We start from the raw sequence: 20,416 nt of genomic DNA on the forward strand, positions 1-20,416 counted from the left end.
TAAATATTCAGTTAGAAAAGCATTTATTCGATAAAATAATGCTAATTTTACAACTTTATATAAAATTGTATTTTCATTTACTTTTGCGTTGCATTTCAAGTTGATGGTACTTATATCATTTTTGTATGGTGATTTGGCAAGCTTGAGCGACACCTAAATTGTCGGTATTTTACATTTGTTTTACCGCACAGCTTCTTGCGAATGTGTCCTATCTTAGCTTGCTATTACTTTATCAATAATAATTCTGGCTTTAGGACAATTTTGATAAAGTATGTTCTTAAATGATATAGAAAACATTTTCTTCGGTCATTCATTATAACAATGAGTTGAAATTACTGTTTACATTTGTTATTACGATATGCGCTTCTTGCATTTGATGGTAATGTGTAAGGAGGTTGATTTTACTTTTAGGTTGTCATGACAATTGTTGTATTTAACAATGCACTTTATGCTAATTGGGTACTTGCCTTTTATTGATGTATAAATACTTGTTTCTTCAGTTCTGCTGTGTATTCTGAAGAAGGCAGGGTATTTTCCCTGCCGAAAGCGCTAATTTTATTTGTGAGTTCATTAAATATTTTATTGTTTCAGCCTTCGCTTATGGTGTTCCAGTTTGCCTTGGGGTTTTTACGGAGTTTATTCAGTTTGTTTTTTGTGATAGCCCAGAACCTTATTAGATCTGTGTAGAACTGCAGTGTATAGTACTATAGAAAGACACAGCTCCCTAAAGTGGCAATGCAAAAAAATGAAACAGCTCCTCAGAATACGAAAGAGTTGCTTTCTGTGTAAGTTACTCATGCGATTGTATACACCAGAGTAAGTCACTTAAACTAAGAGCAAATCTTTTGGAATATGGCCCATATTCAAAGATGTATACTACAAGTGCTATCTAACTACATACATCACCTAAATCACTACTAATGAAGTCGTATAATATTTGGCACCAGAAATAAATGTACTCTGTGAAGCAATCGGCATAGGTCCACCCTTCATCCAACTACTGTACTTCTTACTCTCAATGATTTAATCTCTCCCCCTTCCTAGTGCTCCCCTTCCTGTCCAAACCTTTACCTTCCTACTGTAAATACCTTGGAAAGGTCTTGAAATGGGAAGAATAAATGATACAATGCAACCATTGCATATGCTTTTTCCAAGTATTGTATCTTGCTGTTAGACAAATATGTTCTGTAAATAACATCTGTGAATATTTGTATAGCATGCTTTTTTAATTATATTCCCAGGATAAACCTGAAAAGGTTCTACATGAATCAATGTTCTACACCAGACAAAAAATGTAAACAAAATACATAGATGATTTGGAAACAGTTCACCAAATGGGGAATATAGCCTTTCAAACAGCTCTAAGTGACTGGTGTCTAGGATCCCTACTAAGTCTGAGTAGAGGTGTAGGATAATACACCAGAAGGACAGTTTCTCCTTACTCATTACAGCCTAGTGACACCTCCAGGAGTTTCTGAAGTTAACTCTTACAGATGTTTCTAGATGTCAGATGTTACTTGTTCATATTTGCATAAATAATTCCCAAACTAGGTTACACATAAAGTATTAGAAGATTTCATCTTAACACCAAGTTGGCAACAGAACTGCATTGATATTTGACCATTGTCTGTTGAGGCTAAAGCGATACTGAATATTATGTGTATGCTATTTATTTGGGTTGTAATCATCATATTTATCTAAATATCTAAATGACACAGAAGCAGTCGTTTAGCTTCATATAAAAGTTTGCAGCTGCATGAAGAAAAAGCTGTCTGTATCTGTGTTCCTGACACATCATAAGATGTTTATTCAGTATTACATAATTAATATTTCTGAATATAACCACTGTACAGATTACTATGTACTAAACAGTTTGCCATTTGCAGTTAAGTAATAATAATTGTGGATTTCCTTCCATATCACTATTGCAGAATTCCTTACTAAAGGGATAACCTGAGAAGGGTAGCCCAGCTTCCAGCCAGTATACCAAAGCCTTGGGTATCAAGGACGTCGTACATCAGTTTTATGCTCCCCACTCACAGCATAGGGTATAAAGGTGATGTATTGATGTGCATACCTCAGAACCTCTTTGCCACCAGTCCGATCTCGATCTTTGATCATCAGTCTGAACACTCTTGTTTCTGCTGGTTACCAAGCCATTTTAAATAAGCACTCGGTTGGGGCTTTTCTTCCTATCTTGTCCTTTTCCTTTTTGTTCGAAGTTACATGTCATCCAGAAAAGAAAAATGTCAGTGTGGGAGACAGATTCCCCATAAGGAGCATCACAAGCGGTGTTTGTTTTCCTTGGATGCTTCTCACAACCATACGTCACACCCCATTTGTTAACCATTTGTCCCTAAAACTCCTCATAGTCATCTCTTCTCCTTGTCTACATACCTTGAGAACCAACATCTTAAGTTGTTGATGCTAAGTGCAATGGCAGAATCATCATAGCCAAAGAGTCAGCTGTCTGCCAAGAAGATGGCCAAAAATGTTAGGGCAGATTTGGCCGCTCTACCACCTTACCCAGACATCTATCTTGAGGCCTTTGAAAGCCTGGAAGGTCATCCAGTTATTCTGTCAGATTCCTCTGATATGACCATTTTTGGAGGCTGGCATGGATCCAACTTCTCGGAAATTCTCAGAGGCTCTGCAGACATCTATTATGGATGCTGAGGAGAAAATGCAGCTGATTATATTTGGGGGACCAAGGGGTGTTCCACAAATTCTTACTAGCGAGGAGAATCCCACTGCACTGATTGAGCATTGGCAAGAGTCTGAACATAATAAGAGCTTTAGGAATATGACATCCCTTTGAAAAAGAAGCAAAAAACAAAACATATTTCCATTGCTCCTAAAGATCCTTGGCATGAATGGCAGGATTTTACACAGGGGTTGTTTAATGCTGTCATGGCATTGAACCCCCACTTCCCAGGGAGTTGATGTTCCTGCCCTCCTCCTCCTTGGTCATATACTCCTCTTAAGAGGCCTAGGGAGCAGGAGTCTTCTGATGAGGAATTAGACTCTGGAGAGGAGTCTTTGACTTATTGCACCCAGACCTCTTCTTCATTAGACTATGGTTCTGTGGAGGCGGCCATTAGCCCATATTCTCCCTTTGAAGAACTTTACTTTGGGAATACTATCTCTCATATGATGGAATATTTTAAATGGGACTGTACCCAAGTTTCTGATGTCCAGAAGAGGTATTATGAATTCCTCCTAAGCCCTCTGCTGTCCCTCCAGTCCTTGCTGCCCTGTTAGACACATTTTCAGCAGATTTTCAGGCTCCTGATTCTCAGCACCAGCCCCTAAAACACCTGACAGGTTTTATAAGATGCCTGATGATTGTAAGTTTCTTTGCAAATGTCCTTCTGCTTATCCCTCTATTGTCTCTGTTTCTTCTAACAAACCTTTCAAGTTGTTGCTGTCTACTAAATAACTTCCTTTTGAAAGAACATTAGGGCAATGGAAAGGCTGGGCAAAAGGTGTCCACTGCTCCTAACTAGGCTTTTCAGGCTATTAACTACTAGACTGATATGATTAGGCATGTTTTAGCTCTTCTCTCTCAGTCTCATCAGGTTATTTCTGACCTTACTGAACCTGAGGGATAGGTTTTGGCCCTCTCTTTGTTGGGCTCCTCTTCTCAAGTGACCTGTCATTCTATTATATTTTGTTATGATGCAGCTGATGCTTCCTCTAGAGCTGCTGCCTTTGGTTCTGTGTTAAGAAGTTATTATCGGCTTTGCCTCCAAGCTTGGTCTGATGATATTAAGGCTAAACTGATAGATGCAACTCTTGACAATAAAATCTGTTTGGTTCTGCAGCTGGTGAACTTTTTAAGTCCATACAGGAGATGAATAAGGCCTTGCAGGGATTGAAACATATTTTTGTTTCCCCTGTTCCCAAATTTCAGAGGAATTATCCTTCCAAGCCTGCATTTTTACTTAGTATTGCTCTCCTCCCAAAGGTAAAAAGGGTTCTAGAAGGGCTCCTACTGCTAAGTCTACTCAGACTTCTTCTACTCAGAAGCATCCTTTTCCAGACAAGTCAGGTTCCATCTGACTATTTTCTTCCCTCCCTCCTAAGTCATGTTTCTTTATCTATTCATCTTTCCCTATTTTTTCACAATTGGTTAAGGATCACTCAGGATTCTTGGGTTCTGTCCATCATTCATCAAGGGTATTTCATTGTGTGGAAATCCCTTCCTCCTTTTTAGGACATTCCTCAACCGCTAGAGGAACATCTGCCCTTTTTTCCAAGCAGTTTCTGCTCCTCAAAGGGGTAGGAGTTTTATTCAAGAATGCATTTGGTTCCCAGGAAGGAAGTTACCTGGAGGCCCATTCTGTATCTTTCACAGATCAACACTTTTTTGAACGTTCCTTCCTTTTTATTGCTGTCTCTTCAAACCCTGTTTCATCAGCTTCAACTTCAGGCTTTTCTAGTCTCTCTGGATCTCAAGGATGTCTATCTTCACATCCCTATTCATCCCCATTTCAGGTAATTTTTGTGTTTCTCTGTTTCTTCCTTGCATTTTCAGTTCACTGCTTTGCCCTTTGGCCTCTCTACTGCCCCAAGGTTCTTCACCAAATGCCTTGCTACTGTGATTACCTTTTGCAGGATGAGAGGAATACAAGTATTTCCTTACCTGAACAAACTGCTCATTCAGGCTTACTCTACAGATACCTTGCTTCAGCACCTCCACTATTTTAATCTGCTTCTTATAAACCCTAGGTTTACAGAAAATTTCCAGAAATCCTTCCTGACTACTTTTCTGGATCATGTTTTTCTCAGGTGAAGGCTACAGACCATTTCTCTGCTCGCATCCCTGCCACCACCCAAGGCTTTGACTCTTATTGTCTTTTTTTAGTTCCTTCTTCCTTATTTCTTCGTTGCAGCCAAGGAGTTTCTAAGGGCCCTGGGTTGCATGGCTTCTACAATTCCTATGCTTCTTCTAGCCAGACTTCATAAGATAAATCTACATTTGTTTCTGAAGTCAGTCTAGCTTCAACATTCTCATCCTTTGGCCATCCTCTTCTTCCAAGTTTTAAGCTAGAGCTTCAGTGGTGGATTCATCAGCTGTCTCTCAACCCAGGGATTCCTTTTTAGCCCCCATCCCCTTTCAAGAACTTTTTTCAGATGCTTCAGACACAGGGTGTAGGTTTTTTTCAGTCCTCTAAAGGTTCAGGGCCTTTGGTCCCTTCGTTAGGGGGTGAACCATATCAATATCAAGAAGATGAGACCTCTCCTTCTTGTTTTTAAGGCCTTTCATACTCTTTTCATTCCAATGCCTCTCAAAATCTTTACAGACAATACCACAGTGACGTGGTACATCAGCAAGCAAGTGGGAGATGTCCTTACCCCCTGTTCAGGCTACCTATTCAAGTTTGGGATTTGGCTATCCAGTATCAGATGACTCTTCAGGCTGTTTATATTCCTTCAGAACAGAACCTTGTGGCAGAATCTCTGAACAGGTCTATAACACAGAGTCGTGAGTAGATGCTTCACGGAGATGTGTTACTCGACATTGTCCAGCAGTCCAGTATTCCTCAAGTAGATCTTCCTCTATTTTGCACTAGAGTCCCAAGTCCTCTGGTATGGAAGGTGGATGCCCTCTCTTTTTCTTGGAAGGGGATGTTTCTCTATTCCTTCCCTCCCCTTCCTCTCATACTGAGGGTCCTGTTCAAGACAGAACAGGGCTCTCCCAAAACCTTGTTGGTGACTCCCTTTTGACTCAGACAGCATTGGTTCATTATTCTTCTGCACCTAGCCAAGGGCAATCACCACAAGTTACCTCACAGGATGGACCTACTCACACAAGACAAGGGATCTCTCATCCATTCTCACATGTCCAATCTTCAACTGACACTGTGGGTGACAGAGTTTTGATCCCTTTTGGGCACCTTTTTTCTGAGGACCTGCTTCGGTTTCTGTAGGAGGTGAGGAAACCCACTACCAGGAAATCTTATTTGTCTAAATGGAAAAGCTTTTCTGTCAGGTATCTTGCTTGTAGCCAGGATCCACTTTCTGTGGAAGTTCCTTTGGGGTTCTCTAATTATTGTGAATTGTTCCATGCTGGGTTGGCATACTCTTCAGTTAAAGCTCACCTTTCAGCAATTTTTGCTTGTCTGCTTTGACTCCTCCTTTGGCTTCTAGTTTGGTGGTTAAACAATTTCTTAAAGGCGTCCTTCATATTAAGCCTCCCAGGAAGCCTATTCCTCATTTCTGAGACCTTAATTTTGTTCCTGAAAAATTGATTCAGATTCCTTTTGAGCCGGCAGCGTCAGCTTCCTTACAGCATTGTACTTGGAAGACTTTTTTTCTTTTGGCCCTTACTTCAACTAGAAGGGTGTCTGAGCTTCCTGGAAACAAACTGTAAATTCTCATAAAACAAAAAAACACACACCACTCCAGAACGTATAAAAAATTATTTATTGGTGTATCGGGTAGCTTGGCTTACGCCTTCAAGGAATAAACTTCACACCAAGCAGCCATTTCTTATATACTATAACATCATTCAATTAATTACATCCATTTAAATTCAATTAATATCAGTTGTTTAATTAAACATAATAAAATGCATGTTTTTATTTTAAATGCATTTTGTATTGCAAATGGTACTAATTTCATGTGCAAAACTTGTTATAAAAATATTATTAACAATTTATTTTAGAGAGAAACTATATATATAAAATATAATTATATATGTAATATTCGCAATCAGATTCAACTTTAACCGGTGCCTTTTGTGGACGGTTGGGCGCCGGGATGGCAACTCGACACCGTAAAACTTCGGGCTATTGCATTGTAATTATGCAGCGCCGTTATCTAGGTTTTTAATGTTGTATCGGGGAAATACTATCAAAACATAAGTAAATGGTATATCTGGAAAGCTAAAGCTTTTTAAGATGCTCGATTTTTAATTGTGTCAGATTTGCTGTTGTTTTCTGTATTCAAATTCTTCTTGCCAGTCATTAATATCTTACCAACAAGAGCTACCAGTTTACTCGCTGCCTTTTTTGTGTGACACCGTAAAACTCCACTGCCAGTCATGAGCGGACAGGTGATCCATTGTGGCAACCCGTAGCCGGGAAAAGCTGAAAGAAGAAGAAGATTCAACATAACCAGATTTCATCAGAAAAATTACACCAATATATGTCTTGTATATAATTATATATATATATATATATATATATATATATATATATATATATATATATATATATATATGCATATTTCCAACTCATAGTACACAGAACTGAACTATATGACCATTAAAAACATGGGTTCCTGTCTCTCATTCTCTTTCTCAGAATGAGCCGTGTTACTATAACTTACATTTCTTTCCAACATATTGTCATGTGTGAGACTTAACCTTTTTTTAACTTTGTTTTCCACCATCATTAAGGCTGCCTCTTTCAATCCCCTCTCCAAAAGCATCAGGCCCTTATGGCTGTCCCTACTTTTTTAGGTATTCATAGGGACAGGGTGCCTCTTTTCAATAATCCTTCTTTTATGCTCAGTGTGGTTAATGACTTGTTTCTAAATCAGCCTGTTAAATTGCCTACTTTTGTACCCTTCTCCACAGTCTGCCAGTGAGAAGGTTCTTCACACCTTGGATTTACATAGACAGCTCAGATACTATTTAGTTAAGACTAAGGCCATTCACAAGTCTGAGCAGCATTTTCTTTCTTTCACATAGATCTCTAGGTTTGGCTGTTTCTAAGCAAACCACTTATTTTTGGATTTCTAAGGCCATTTCCTTTTGTTAATTCTTTAATGGAAAAATCATTTCTGCTTTTATAAAGGCTCATTCTACCACGGTATTGGCTTCCTCTGGTGCTTTTTTCAAGGAACTGGCTACCAGTTCCATCCTTGAGGCTGTTACTTGGACTTCTGACCATACTTTTACTAAATATTATAAGCTGGATGCGGTTTCTAGGGTGAGAGCTGTATTTGCCAGGGCTATCCTGCATGGCTTTCTTGAGGACTCTGATGGGCCTTCCTCCTCCCGTGTTTCCTCTTGATCTTTTGTGCTCTCCCTTTAGTAAAGAATACTACAAACGTGATATGGAAGGACATAGTGCAGTTGTGTAAAATCTTACCATAACAGTAGCTGTCCTTCTGTTTAATGCTCTAGTATTCACTCCCTCCCTCCATCCCCATTCTCTCGACTCCTTTTTCTTTTTCCCTTCTGGATGCATATGCTCCTCTTCTTCTCCTAGGACTGTTGTTCCTCCTGGGGCTCCTTAGTTCTGAGGTATGTACATCTGTAAGTCACATTTATGCCCTCTGCTATGAGTGGGGAGGGCTTGGGCCATGACCTCTGGGAGTTAGAGTACAAATTGAAAATAGCTCCTTTGAAGGGAGAGTGTTAATATAGCACAGTCATATCATGAGCTCATTGGTGACCCATCATTTGGACCTCTGTAAGATATATAACACTAGAAGAAGGCAGCAGTCCAGAAGTACAACAGTGCTATCCTCATGTCCTATTTAATGTGACAGCTGTCTTCTGTCACACATACTCCAGTTTGTTCCCTTTAAAGAGGACAGTGCTTATAGGACAGAAAAAAATTAATTTGACATGATAAACTTAATTTAAAAGCTCAGCAATATATCTTCTTTTAAACCAAACAGAAGATATGTCAGCTTCATATCATAGAGCCATTTGCTACCCTTTTTGTTGCCACTGATTTGCGGCCTGTCCTTTTACATAGGGCATAGAAGCACTGATGCTTTTAAGGAAGCAGCTATTAGGAAACTGGCTGCATCCTCCACCTGCAGCCAATCAGTGCAGAGATGTGATTCCATTTGCCAGCCAATGGCATACAAGAAGTATTGTTGCTGAGATAACAGCTGCAGTCTTGCACGTCATCTACATTTATGATGCTCTTCCCTGTTTGATCTGTCTAATATTGTCAGTTTATAACTGTCTTTGCATTTAATTATACCAATGCAATCTTAATCTGCAGCTATGCTCTTAACCAACATATTGCCATATATGTGTAGCATTTGTAGGCATCCTCTGGATTACTGAGTGCTATGGTGGCTTTTATTAGCATACTGTATGAACAATGAGTTCTGTGGTCTGTTGATTTAATATCTACTTTGGACACTGAATGTCATTACCTTTTCATTTACTTAATTTGTGGGACAATTTTTTTTTTTTTTTTTTGAGCTGAAGCATGTTGCCTTCATTTAAACTTGGGAAGTTATTTAGCATTAGTCATTTTGATATTATTAAATATGCATTAAGGAAACCAACTATTTTAGGAATTTGCACTATAGCTTTCTTAAGAAGCTTCCCATCTAGTTTGTTTTTTTTTTTTTTTTTTTTTGCGTAACTGACTCATGTCTAGTCATTCTTCATGATTTTCACACAGTTACATGTGACAGATTTTTTTTCCATCAGTCATCCAGTCTCAATTTAAAAATACACAATTCTGCAGTTTCTTTTATTCAATTCAACTTGTTTTGCATCAAATTGATTCAGTTGTGACTCAGTGACTTCTGTGTTAACCATGGAAAGCAAAATGGCACATCCTCAGCAGTATTATAACAGCAAAAGCAACACATTGGTTGCCGCCAAGAAATACCAAAGTCATGGTGTGTTGTTTAGTTATGCATTCCAGTGGGAATGGGCTGCTTAACAAGATGGAGATCATTTTAGGTCTGTGATATTAATTTATCCTTTTTTATTTTGTTGTTTTTTATTTCCTTTAAAATTGGTGCAAATTAGTGCTTTGTGTATAGTGTGTCAGAAACTGCAGCCTTCTGGGATAGACCGTTGCTCTACACCAGTAGTCTGTCCCTCCCTGATCAGATCTGACCATAAACTAATCACCATGGAAATCCACATCTCACCCACACCCCCACAAAGGTAACCACCTTGAAAAACACCTCCATAGTTGACTTTGGCCTCCTAAAAACAGAGGTGGATAACTTCCTGGCACCCATGCCAAATCATACACCAATGCACTGTATGAACATGTACATAAATGCATGGAACTAGCCATTCCCAAGACAACCAAGATGCTGTCCTCCAAAAAAAGGAAGTCAATCTGGTGGTCCCCTGCCACTAATAAAGTCTACAACAGAATGAAGAAACTGTTGCAGAAAAAAGGTGATGTCCCAAAACTGGAAAAACTCACTTATTAGCCTCAACAAAAAGTTGAGATCCCTCATTAAATCCTAAGCTATGAAGGCAGATTTGTGGCAGACACTAAAAACAATCGCAAAGCCTTCTATAGTTATATCAAGAACCTCCATGGCAATACCCAGATTTGCTCTGAGTTACTGCACAATGGTACCTCCGATACTGAGTCAACAGATATTGCCAACATACTGGCCAACAGATTCAGTGCCAAATTTAACCCCCCCAAAGGACCAATCACAATACTGGAAGAATACCAGGCACCCAGCATTACTGCAGCACAGGATAAAGCCGCATTGTCCAAGGCCAAAAATACAGCTTCCATGGGACCTAATAATATCCCTGCCTGTGTTCTACATGACCTACAAAGCAAACTGGCACCACATCTGTGTGCTCTGTTCAGTCACAGCCTCACCTCAGGCTTTGTCCCTACTGAATGGTACACTGCTACAGTTATCCCTCTCCATAAAGAAGGAGCGACTACAGACCCTGGGAATTATTGCCCCATTAGCTTGATGTGTCTAATATGTAAAGCTATGGATTGCATCATCTTGTATTTGATTAACAAAGATATAGGAAATCTCCAAACTCTAGACCCCATGCAATTAGGCTTTGTGAAAGGGAGATCATGTCTGCTCAACCTAGTTGACTTGTTTGAGTCAGTCACCAGGACTGTGGATGAAGGTAAGGCAGTGCATACAGCCTATCTCGATCTGGCCAAGGCCTTTGACACCATTACTCACTCAGGAATTATTGATAATCTCACCAAACTAGGCATCAACCCATATATCACTAACTGGGTTGCAAACTGGCTCACAGGTAAAACACACAATGTGAAAGCAGTAAACCCCAAGTCAGACTGCCGACCAGTCATGAGTGGAGTCCCACAGGAATCAGTCCTAGGTCCTCTCCTGTTCAGCATCTACTTCTCAGAAGTCCAGGCAAATAACAAAGGGACTCTGGCTGGCCAAGTTTGTAGATGACTGCAAGCTTGGAGCCATTATTAACTCCCCAAGTAATGCAGACATCCTACAGAAAGGCCTCAATGTGACCAATGACTGGTGTCAAAACCATGGCCTTAAGCTTAATGCCAAAAAATGTATTGTCAACCCCTTTGGTAAAAAATTCAGTTTCCACTAATTACCACATTGATGGGAGCCCACTGAACACTGAAGGGGTTATAAGAGATCTAGGGACGTAGGTTGACAGCAACCTCCCCTTCAACCACCACATTCCCACTGTGGTCCGAAAGTCCTTCTATGTGGCACATCTCATTACCAAGGGTTTTGCATCCAGGAAGAAAAAAGTCATTGTCTCTCTCTCTCTCTCTCTCTCTCTCTATTCTTCCCTCATTAGACCAATCATTGAGTATAATGACCCATTTGGCATGTACCTCACTAAACACCTGCAACAGCTGGAGTAGCCACAGAAGTACCTCACAAAGAGGATCCTAGGCATTAAACACATGTCCTACATGGACAGACTCAAAAGACTCCAGCTATTCTCTGTCTCATATCGCCTACTTAGAAGTGATCTTGGCTTGACTTACAAAACCATGTCTGACCTAGCTGTTAGAAATGCTACTTCTAAAGAAATCCCAATCCCTCTGCACCACATACTCCAGAGACCTCAACCTTATTACCACAATCACCAGAACATGCTGGAGGGACAGATTCCTCACCCAGACACTGCCCATGCTCTGAAATAGACCTCCCATACATGTCAAGCAGAGCTCCTTGCTGTCCCTCTTCAAGAGAAATCTTGATGAGTGGATGGGAAATAGAAAGTTCACCACAGGGATCACTCTAGTGGCTCTACTTGATAGAGGCACTGGGAACTAATGTTGGGCGGCACGATTCTAGGGAACTTCTATGGGCTAGGCTTGTAAAGGCTCCAAGGCCATTACCCTAGTACACACATTATGATCTTATGAACCTGTTGTAATGAGCTTTAGGCTAGTGACCAAGTGGATGAGGTCATCTCAGTGTTCTCAGTCTAATCTGTTGTAATGAGCTTTAGGGTAGTGATGAAATGGATGAGGTCATCACAGTGTCAGTTGTGCATGTGTGTATCCCTTTATAGAGTAGCTGAGTTCAATGACAATGACCAGTTAAGGAGCTTAACAATCTGAGAGGTCATTAGAGTGCAGCCGCTGCTCCCACGTGTTGTATGGATTTAGTTTAGGTGGTTTGGGCAGGTTGTGTGTCCTCTGGTCATCATCCATGGGTGGTGCACCTAGCTTGGCCCATTTGGAAAAAGCAAAGGGGCAGACCTAGGACTTGTTTTAGGGATTACAACTTTCAGTTTACCTGGGAACTTCCAGAGAGTCCACTGAATGAATTGGAGACAATTGGTAGGAATAAGAAAGACTGGTCTTTCTTGCTGAACTTATGACCATTGTGACACTCACCAAAGCAATGGGTGGACAGATTGATGGATGGATGCAACCTGTTGATCTAACTTTGACAGTTTTTCCCCACTCTCCAGTACCAGTGGTGACACTGGGGTTAAATAAATGATTTAGATGGCATGAGAGGGCTTTGACACCATGTAAATGAAGGGTTACTGTTTGTGTGTGTGTGTGTGTGTGTGTGTGTGTGTGTGTGTGCGTGCGTGCGTGCGTGTGTGTGTGTGTGCGTGTGTGCGTGCGTGTGTGTGTGTGTGTGTGTGTGTGTGTGTGTGTGTGTGTGTGTGTGTGTGTGTGTGTGAGATAGACATCACAGGAAATAGCTGAACATATTTACTGCCTGTGAATGTTGAAGACAATTTCATTTTTTGATTTCTTACAATGCATAGCTTGGAAGTAAGAAATGTGAATAGACAAAGTTAGGATTAGGGTTTGGGTTAAAGATAAGGTTTGCATTAAATACCAGAAAAGTGTGCTTTGTGTTGTAACACATGTATTACATGTATTATAGTAGAAATATTTAAAAAGGTTAGGTTGCCACAGAAGCACTGTTGATTAGAAAAATGTTGGTACCAAAAATATGAAGCAAAATACACAGCTAAATGCTCCATGTGGGCAAGATAGAATAAATAATAAGCAAAACAGGGCAATATAGGCATAAAAATGAAGGCTGTGTTCCAGAAAGAAAGCTGGGGAATAGTAGCATACTGAAAAGGCAAACGGTATATGAGGTGTAATGTGCAAGGGATAGTTGTATAGCTAAAGTAAGGGGGGGACTGTACCTTACACACAAGATGACCACCTATAATCTATTTTGTAGCTAAGTTGTACAGTATGTAGCCAAGATGAACAGGTGAATGAAGAGTGTCACACTGGTGGAGAGAAAAAAGAACAAAATAAATAAGAACAGTACAAATAAATGGTAGAAGCAGTGGTGCCATGAAATGTATACAAATCTTCATGCACTGTGCAGATTGTTGGCAGGTGAAATATGAACAACACCACCAATACACAATGACATCAGAATGGCTCTATGTGAGTAAAGGATACACCTATATTTTCAGCCTTTAGTGATTGACTATTCTATCCCCTGTCCTTGTAAATGCCTTCTCCTCATGTTAGTAACAGCTCTGTGGCATTTATCAGTCACCTCACTCTGGCTGAACACAGCAGCCACATGTTGTTTGCCCTTTCACAACAGTTGCATTACATACCTGTACTCCCATCATGACACAGTGATAGTGCACACCACCATTTCAGTCCCAGCCTCTGAGAATGCATTATTCCAACTCTGTGCCAGCAATGCAGTCAGGTATGTGCACATTAGTACCACTTTAGTACATACAAAGTATATGCAATATACTGTGACTCATTCTGTGTGGATGCAGCATATCCCGTATAACAGTGTGGCATTCTTCAGACAAAACAAACACTACTCCTATATGACAGTACAGTAAGATGATGCCAAGCCCAACAGATAGAATTCAGCTTTTTACCTCTTTGGAGACTGACAGAACACCCGTCATGCTGCATCACTCTCTGCATATTTTCTTTATTCACACATATATTTTGTTTTATGCATTGTTTTTGGCTGCAGATACCATCAAACTTCACACCTGCATATAGAACAACTGCCCTGCCCCCTGCACACACACACACACACACACACACACACACACACACACACACACACACACACACACACACACACACACACACACACACACATTTCAGATGTCAGTAAATACCCTATCTGCAGCTTTAAACTGAATTATCTTCAAGGTTTTTCCTAGTATTTGAATGACTTAGTTAAGTCATAGCAGCAGTAGTTTAGCTAGGGTAGGGGCAAAGGGGGTCAAACATTCTGGGCGCAAGGTGTTAGGGGGCATGTTCAGGGGGTGTTGATTGATCGTTAGTGCATTACCTGAGTTCATCACTGTGCAAGCATTTCTGAATGGCCATACAGAAATTAATTTTGATACTGCTCTTTAATTAGGCTTGCAGTACTGAAGCATTTTAGTGCTTGAAGATTGCCAGCTAGATTGGAACAGACCTAGTTCCAGATGAACCAGCTACAACTCTACATAGCTGTTTGTTTATACCGGGCATATTTATTGTCTGTGAGACCAGCTCATGTAAGATTTACATACATTGTGCTTTGTTTCAAGCTGTCCACCCAGTTGCTAGATGACATGACAGTTTCTACAGTCCTGTCCAAACATTGCAAATTGTTTGGTCCTGTTGTGCCATCTGGCTCTACATAGCTGGCCACTATCTACAAATAAAGTAGCCTGTCTCTGAATATCATTTTCATACACAGCAGATATATACTTGTATCTTCTGATTCTTGGTCTCATTACTTAAAGTCGAATATAAAAGTAGGAATGTTTCAGCGGAAGAAAGCTATTACAAAAGGACATATCATACATTGATAAAACATAAAGAATATTGCAGAAAAAATTAATAATAATCATACAAAATATTACCTTCTATCAGAGTTATTAATCAAATATATAAATAAATGCTCCTTAAATACTAAGCATTCTACAGCAGTTATTGTTAGTATGCTAGTATATGAGGGTAATAAATTATTGAAGTTTAATTCTCTCAACTGATTTACTATCATTTTTGAGCTTTAAAGGCTTGTTGGAAAAAATGAGAGAATTACTTGGTTTGCTTAAAGCCACATTTGTTTTCTTTATAGAGATTTATTAAACATGTATAACATTTAAAATCTAATTTCTTGAGTCTATGGAGAAAAGAGAATACAAATGTGTAGTTATTGCTATAAAACAACTGTGACTGTCAACTAAGCACATTAAAGGACTGCATTATACATTTTTCTTTATCTCTGAGTGATGTTTTACCTGGAGAATCTCTTCAGAAGTGGATGAATGTTGTACTGAGGCATAGTTAGGTTTTTACAATACTTTTTATTTGAATATATAGGTTCATTTGTGACTACTAGGGGCTGGTGTAATGGTCAAGTGTTTAGCTCCCAGACACAAGTTACCTGGTTTTATTCTCACTTAAGGAAGCAAAAGTAATATGTCCTATGTAGATCTCCTCGAGGCCCTGTACATGATAAGGGTCTCCCCACTTTTATGCAGACATATTTGTATAAAAGTTTAAACAAGTATTGATTTTTAGCAAGTTTGATAAAAAAAGATAATTCATTGTTTCTATAACTAAAATTCTTTTAGTCAGTATATACCAATAATCACCTTATAAAGACATAATTCCAATGGGATTTAAAATGTATGTATTAGAGGGGTATGCCTAGTCTGTGTACACAATACCTTCAAAGCTTAAACACTGAAGTCATATATCAGTAATGTTTTCAGCAATGGACACACATATTATTATTATTATTATTATTATTATTATTATTATTATTATTATTATTATTATTATTACACTTACGTGCTGCATAACATTTATTCTCAAACACAGCAAACCAGATTCATGACTGGCACAGCCTTGTTGTCAACACTATGCCCAGGCAACAAATACAGATTAACAAATGCCGCTGGATTTGGTATTTGGACATGCTTTCATACAGATAAAGGACTAATTATCTTCTGTTAGCAGCTTTTTGTATTTAGTGAACTCCAAAAACTTAAACGTTTTCTCATTACTGAACTGAGGAACTGTTTTTCCAGTCCTACTCTTGTACAAAATCAGTCCAAAAGTATACCTGTGTTATAGAGATAATATACTGATTATGTGGGAGATACAGAAGATTTATTTGATTTTATATCATTTTACTCCTTCAGTAGACATTAGTCAGTGACACTGTGTTTGTGTGTGTGTGTGTGTGTGTGTGTGTGTGTGTGTGTGTGTGTGTGTGTGTGTGTGTGTGTGTGTGTGTGTTTTATAAAAACAAGCCCTCAAAATGAAATATTTTTTCCTTTGAGACTTTGCCCTCCCAACACCACCTATGAAGAAGATAACCCCTACAGTTCAATAATTATAAACATATCTTAGGTATTCAGTTCAGGGAAAAGGATGTTATGACTTCAGAGTACTGGCAAGTCACCTAATTATCTTAGATAATAGGATAGGATCAAAGTATATATCTTTCTGAAACTATAAATTGTATAGTCAGACAAGTGGTTATCATCATATATACCCGAGTGACAATATTATGAGTCATTTGCACTAAATTTTTGGAAAATGACTGCATCAAAGCCTGTATTACCTTAATCTAGCAATTGCCCTCTGAGTTTAACTCATTACAGTTGAGTGACTCCTCTAGGTGTTTCTGCAGTTATATCTTACTAATGCCTCTAGGCATCAAATATTTCATGTTTGTATTTGTATTAATAATTCCAAAAACATGCTACATACAAAGTACTGAAATATTTCATCTTAAAGTTTACACAATAAAAACACAACTGTATTGATAGCTGACATCTGTCTAGCACAGATCTTTTAATTGTATTTTTTTATTGTAATAAATTTTATATTCTTCTAAATAGCTCAAAAATCAAGTATAAAAGATAGAACTGCTTACCCTCACATGAAAGCTATGTGCTGGACAAACAAAATGCTGCTGAGAGTATATCATTAACTTGAGTGGTTGCTGAGATATTGTAAGTTGTTTATAAAATATTACAAATTTTATGGAAACTGTGTTTACTGTGATTTTTAAAATCCAATTTAGGGCCTAGAGCCTAAAGAATGGTTCCACTGTAAAAATAGTTTGTGCTGAAGAGTTTGCCATTTACACTTCTTTAATAACACCTATAGTTCCAGAGATATGAACATTTGTTTGAAATTTGAGGACATAGTTTGATTCGATCAAAAAGCTTAGGCTCCGCCCATTGGAAGTTACAATGCAAGCGTCCAGAGCTCTATTGTGGAGATGTAAAGGAATGTGAATTCTATTCCTGGCTGTGTTCTTGCAAGTCTCCTGGATAAACATTTCTTTAAACTCACTGCAAATTATTGTACTAGAATTAGCAACTCAGATCAATAGCTATCATCAACTGTATGAAATTAGCTTTTTGTAACATCTCAGGCTGTATTTACTCACTGAATGCCCCCTTTGAAAGAATTTTACTCTCCACTGTTACTTAACTGTTATTTTCCGACAATCATGTTAGTTGCTATAGCAATAACCCACGGCTGGGTTTGGGTAATGCTGGATTTACCCACAGTTGGTGTGGTTTGGTCACGTGGCCGAATTATGCAATGATGTTAAGTTTGTGTTGTGTTATGTTTGTGCTGTTGTTATTTTGTTTTTTGTTTGTTTACTTTGTATTCTTCCACTTTTTGTGAAATAAAATAGTCCACACTTTGACATAGTTAGCCACAGCCCCTCTGTTTTGTCTTGAACTGTTGAGAATTATATTCCAAACAATAAGAGGTGACATTGTATAATATTAAATTTATATGAGCAATATTTTACATTTGTCCCTGATTTTTGCCCCCCTCCCCCTATTTTTGGCTTGTCCAGATTTGTTGTACAGTAGTTTGAGGTTGATTGGTATACTTTAATGAAATTAAAATGAATTTACTTTCTTAAAGAAAACTGCATATTTCTCAACTGCATATAATTTCTGGGGAAGCCCAGCGTTTTTGCCTCCTTCTCACAAAATCAACTGCTTTAAGAAGGTGAAATAGCATTAGACTGTGGTTGGCACATAGGGCAGTATGACGTAATGTGATCCACCCTCTAAGATAGTGTGTGCTAAACTGAAACATTGCCGTATGGAGAACAGTAGACTTCCAGTCAAGTCAAAGTCATTTTTTCCAATGTACATAAGATTCCTGAAGTTCATCCCTTGGATTTCAACAATACAGATGTGGTGTGAGGCATGCTCATGTTTCAAATGTCAATTTCATTAGATCAGATGTGACGTCAAAAATGTACTTAAACTTTCCCTGATTCCAGAGCGTAATGGCAACACTTCAGGCACTGCAAATATATGTTTCCTCACTGTAAACCACAAAAATGGACATGAAATATTTTATAGAGATGTGACAGAGACCCCTGGAACTCTCGTGAGAAAACTAACTCTAATTTATGAAATTGTTTTGTGTGCTTCTACAGTCACATAACATATACAATGTCATCTCCGAAAAGAAAGGCAGGGATGCATGATTTCTTAACAACCGGACTTGTAACTTAGGATACTTTGGATTTACAATGTGCACACTGGTTGGATTGGCCAATCAGCGGGCATGTTTCTCATCTTTTCGGAGATGACATTATATATTAAATGTTTGATACACCTATAATTATTGTAGCTTGATCTTTATGTACTCACTTTTATGCTTGTAATCTGTGATATGTGTGTAAACTGAGCTTTTCTCCCCAGGCCTCCACTGAAAATGGAACTGTGTCCAGTCAGACTTTCCCAGTAAACAAATGTAAAATAAATACATTTATTTATGTCTTGTTGATCAGGTTAACCCTACTGAAGTAGGTTCATTTATATACATAGTACCATGTAGTAGGACAACAAATGACAACATATGCAGCGGTTCTTGAAAAGGATTATGTACAGCAATGTTCAAATATGGAGGTACAACATTTGCTTTCATCAATCTTCTCTTGATTTCATTACTAACAAAATGTAATTGAATATTCACACAACAGTCAAAAGCATTCTGAGTATACAATGCTGTGGACCATTCCTTTCATGATAATCACAGTCTAATTGAACATTTCTAAGGCTGCCATTGGCATAAAGGAGGGGATGTTTGACTGATATTGCAAGCTATATAAACTCACCAGTATTGCATACTTAATCTCTCTATACACTGTTTGTAAGTACAGCAGTGTATTTATTTATGTATTTGTGTACTTATTAATAAATAATTAACTGGAATGGTCTGACTGGACTCAGAGCTCCTTTTTAGGAGAGGATAAAAGCTCCAATTAAAAGAAACCATATGCCTTGAACATACAATATTAAAGAAAACCTTATTACAATGATGTTCTCAGCACAAATGTAGTAAACTAGAGTTCAGTTGCAATGTTAGAATGAAACATAGTTCTCTAATGGACATATAATAAAAAGTGGTATTCCTAGTCAGTGCACAAATATGTAAATGCTGCCCACACTGTCTCCAAATAAGAGCGGCAAAGACACGATTCATAGATCCCACTTAATCTGACACATGATGGCAGCGAATAACAGTAAGCAAATGAAGTCTGAGTGACATGCAAATGAGAATTGATGTAAAACAGACTTTGTTAATGTGGCTTTTTCCTGACTACTTGTGAGTTATAGTCAACCGTTCTCACTTTTCTGCAGATTCATTATAACAGTTGAAATCATATCTATTCTATGTACCTTGCAAATCACAAGGATACTGTAATTTGCTGCTAAATTAGCTATTTCCCAGTATGAGAAACTTGTCTTGCCCAAGTCAAAAATTCTTGTTCCCAGCAGTGCTTGCTGGCCAAGAAGGAGATGCAGACAAAAAATAATGTTGACAATTGGGAGATATTTGATAGGTTCAGAGTAGACAGGGATATTTAAAGGGTCTTTCTGTGTATGTGTGTCCCCCTCGGGGTCACTTGGAGGATGTGTGGCCTTTCTATCCCTGTGGATACAAAGGTATGAATAGAAAAACAATGAGTAAAAAGATCACACAGAAAAACCAATCAGTAAAAACTAAAAGAAAAATCTAGCCAAGCTCCAGTTTCCACTGTGTAATTCCTTAAACCTCTTTTACTAGAGGCACATGGGATATATGCAAATGACCCTTTACAGACATCTGGTGTTTCAGCTCTATGGCAGTTCTGAATGCCCATCACTTTTTTCTTTTTAAGTCTGTTATGGACAAATTCAGGCCACTAAAGCCAAACCCCAACATGCATGTCCACTGCTAGTAGGGTT

This window comes from Protopterus annectens, chromosome 8.part0 (assembly GCF_019279795.1).
Source record: "Protopterus annectens isolate FY-2018-M chromosome 8.part0, PAN1.0, whole genome shotgun sequence".
NCBI classification, from domain to species: Eukaryota; Metazoa; Chordata; order Ceratodontiformes; family Protopteridae; genus Protopterus; species Protopterus annectens.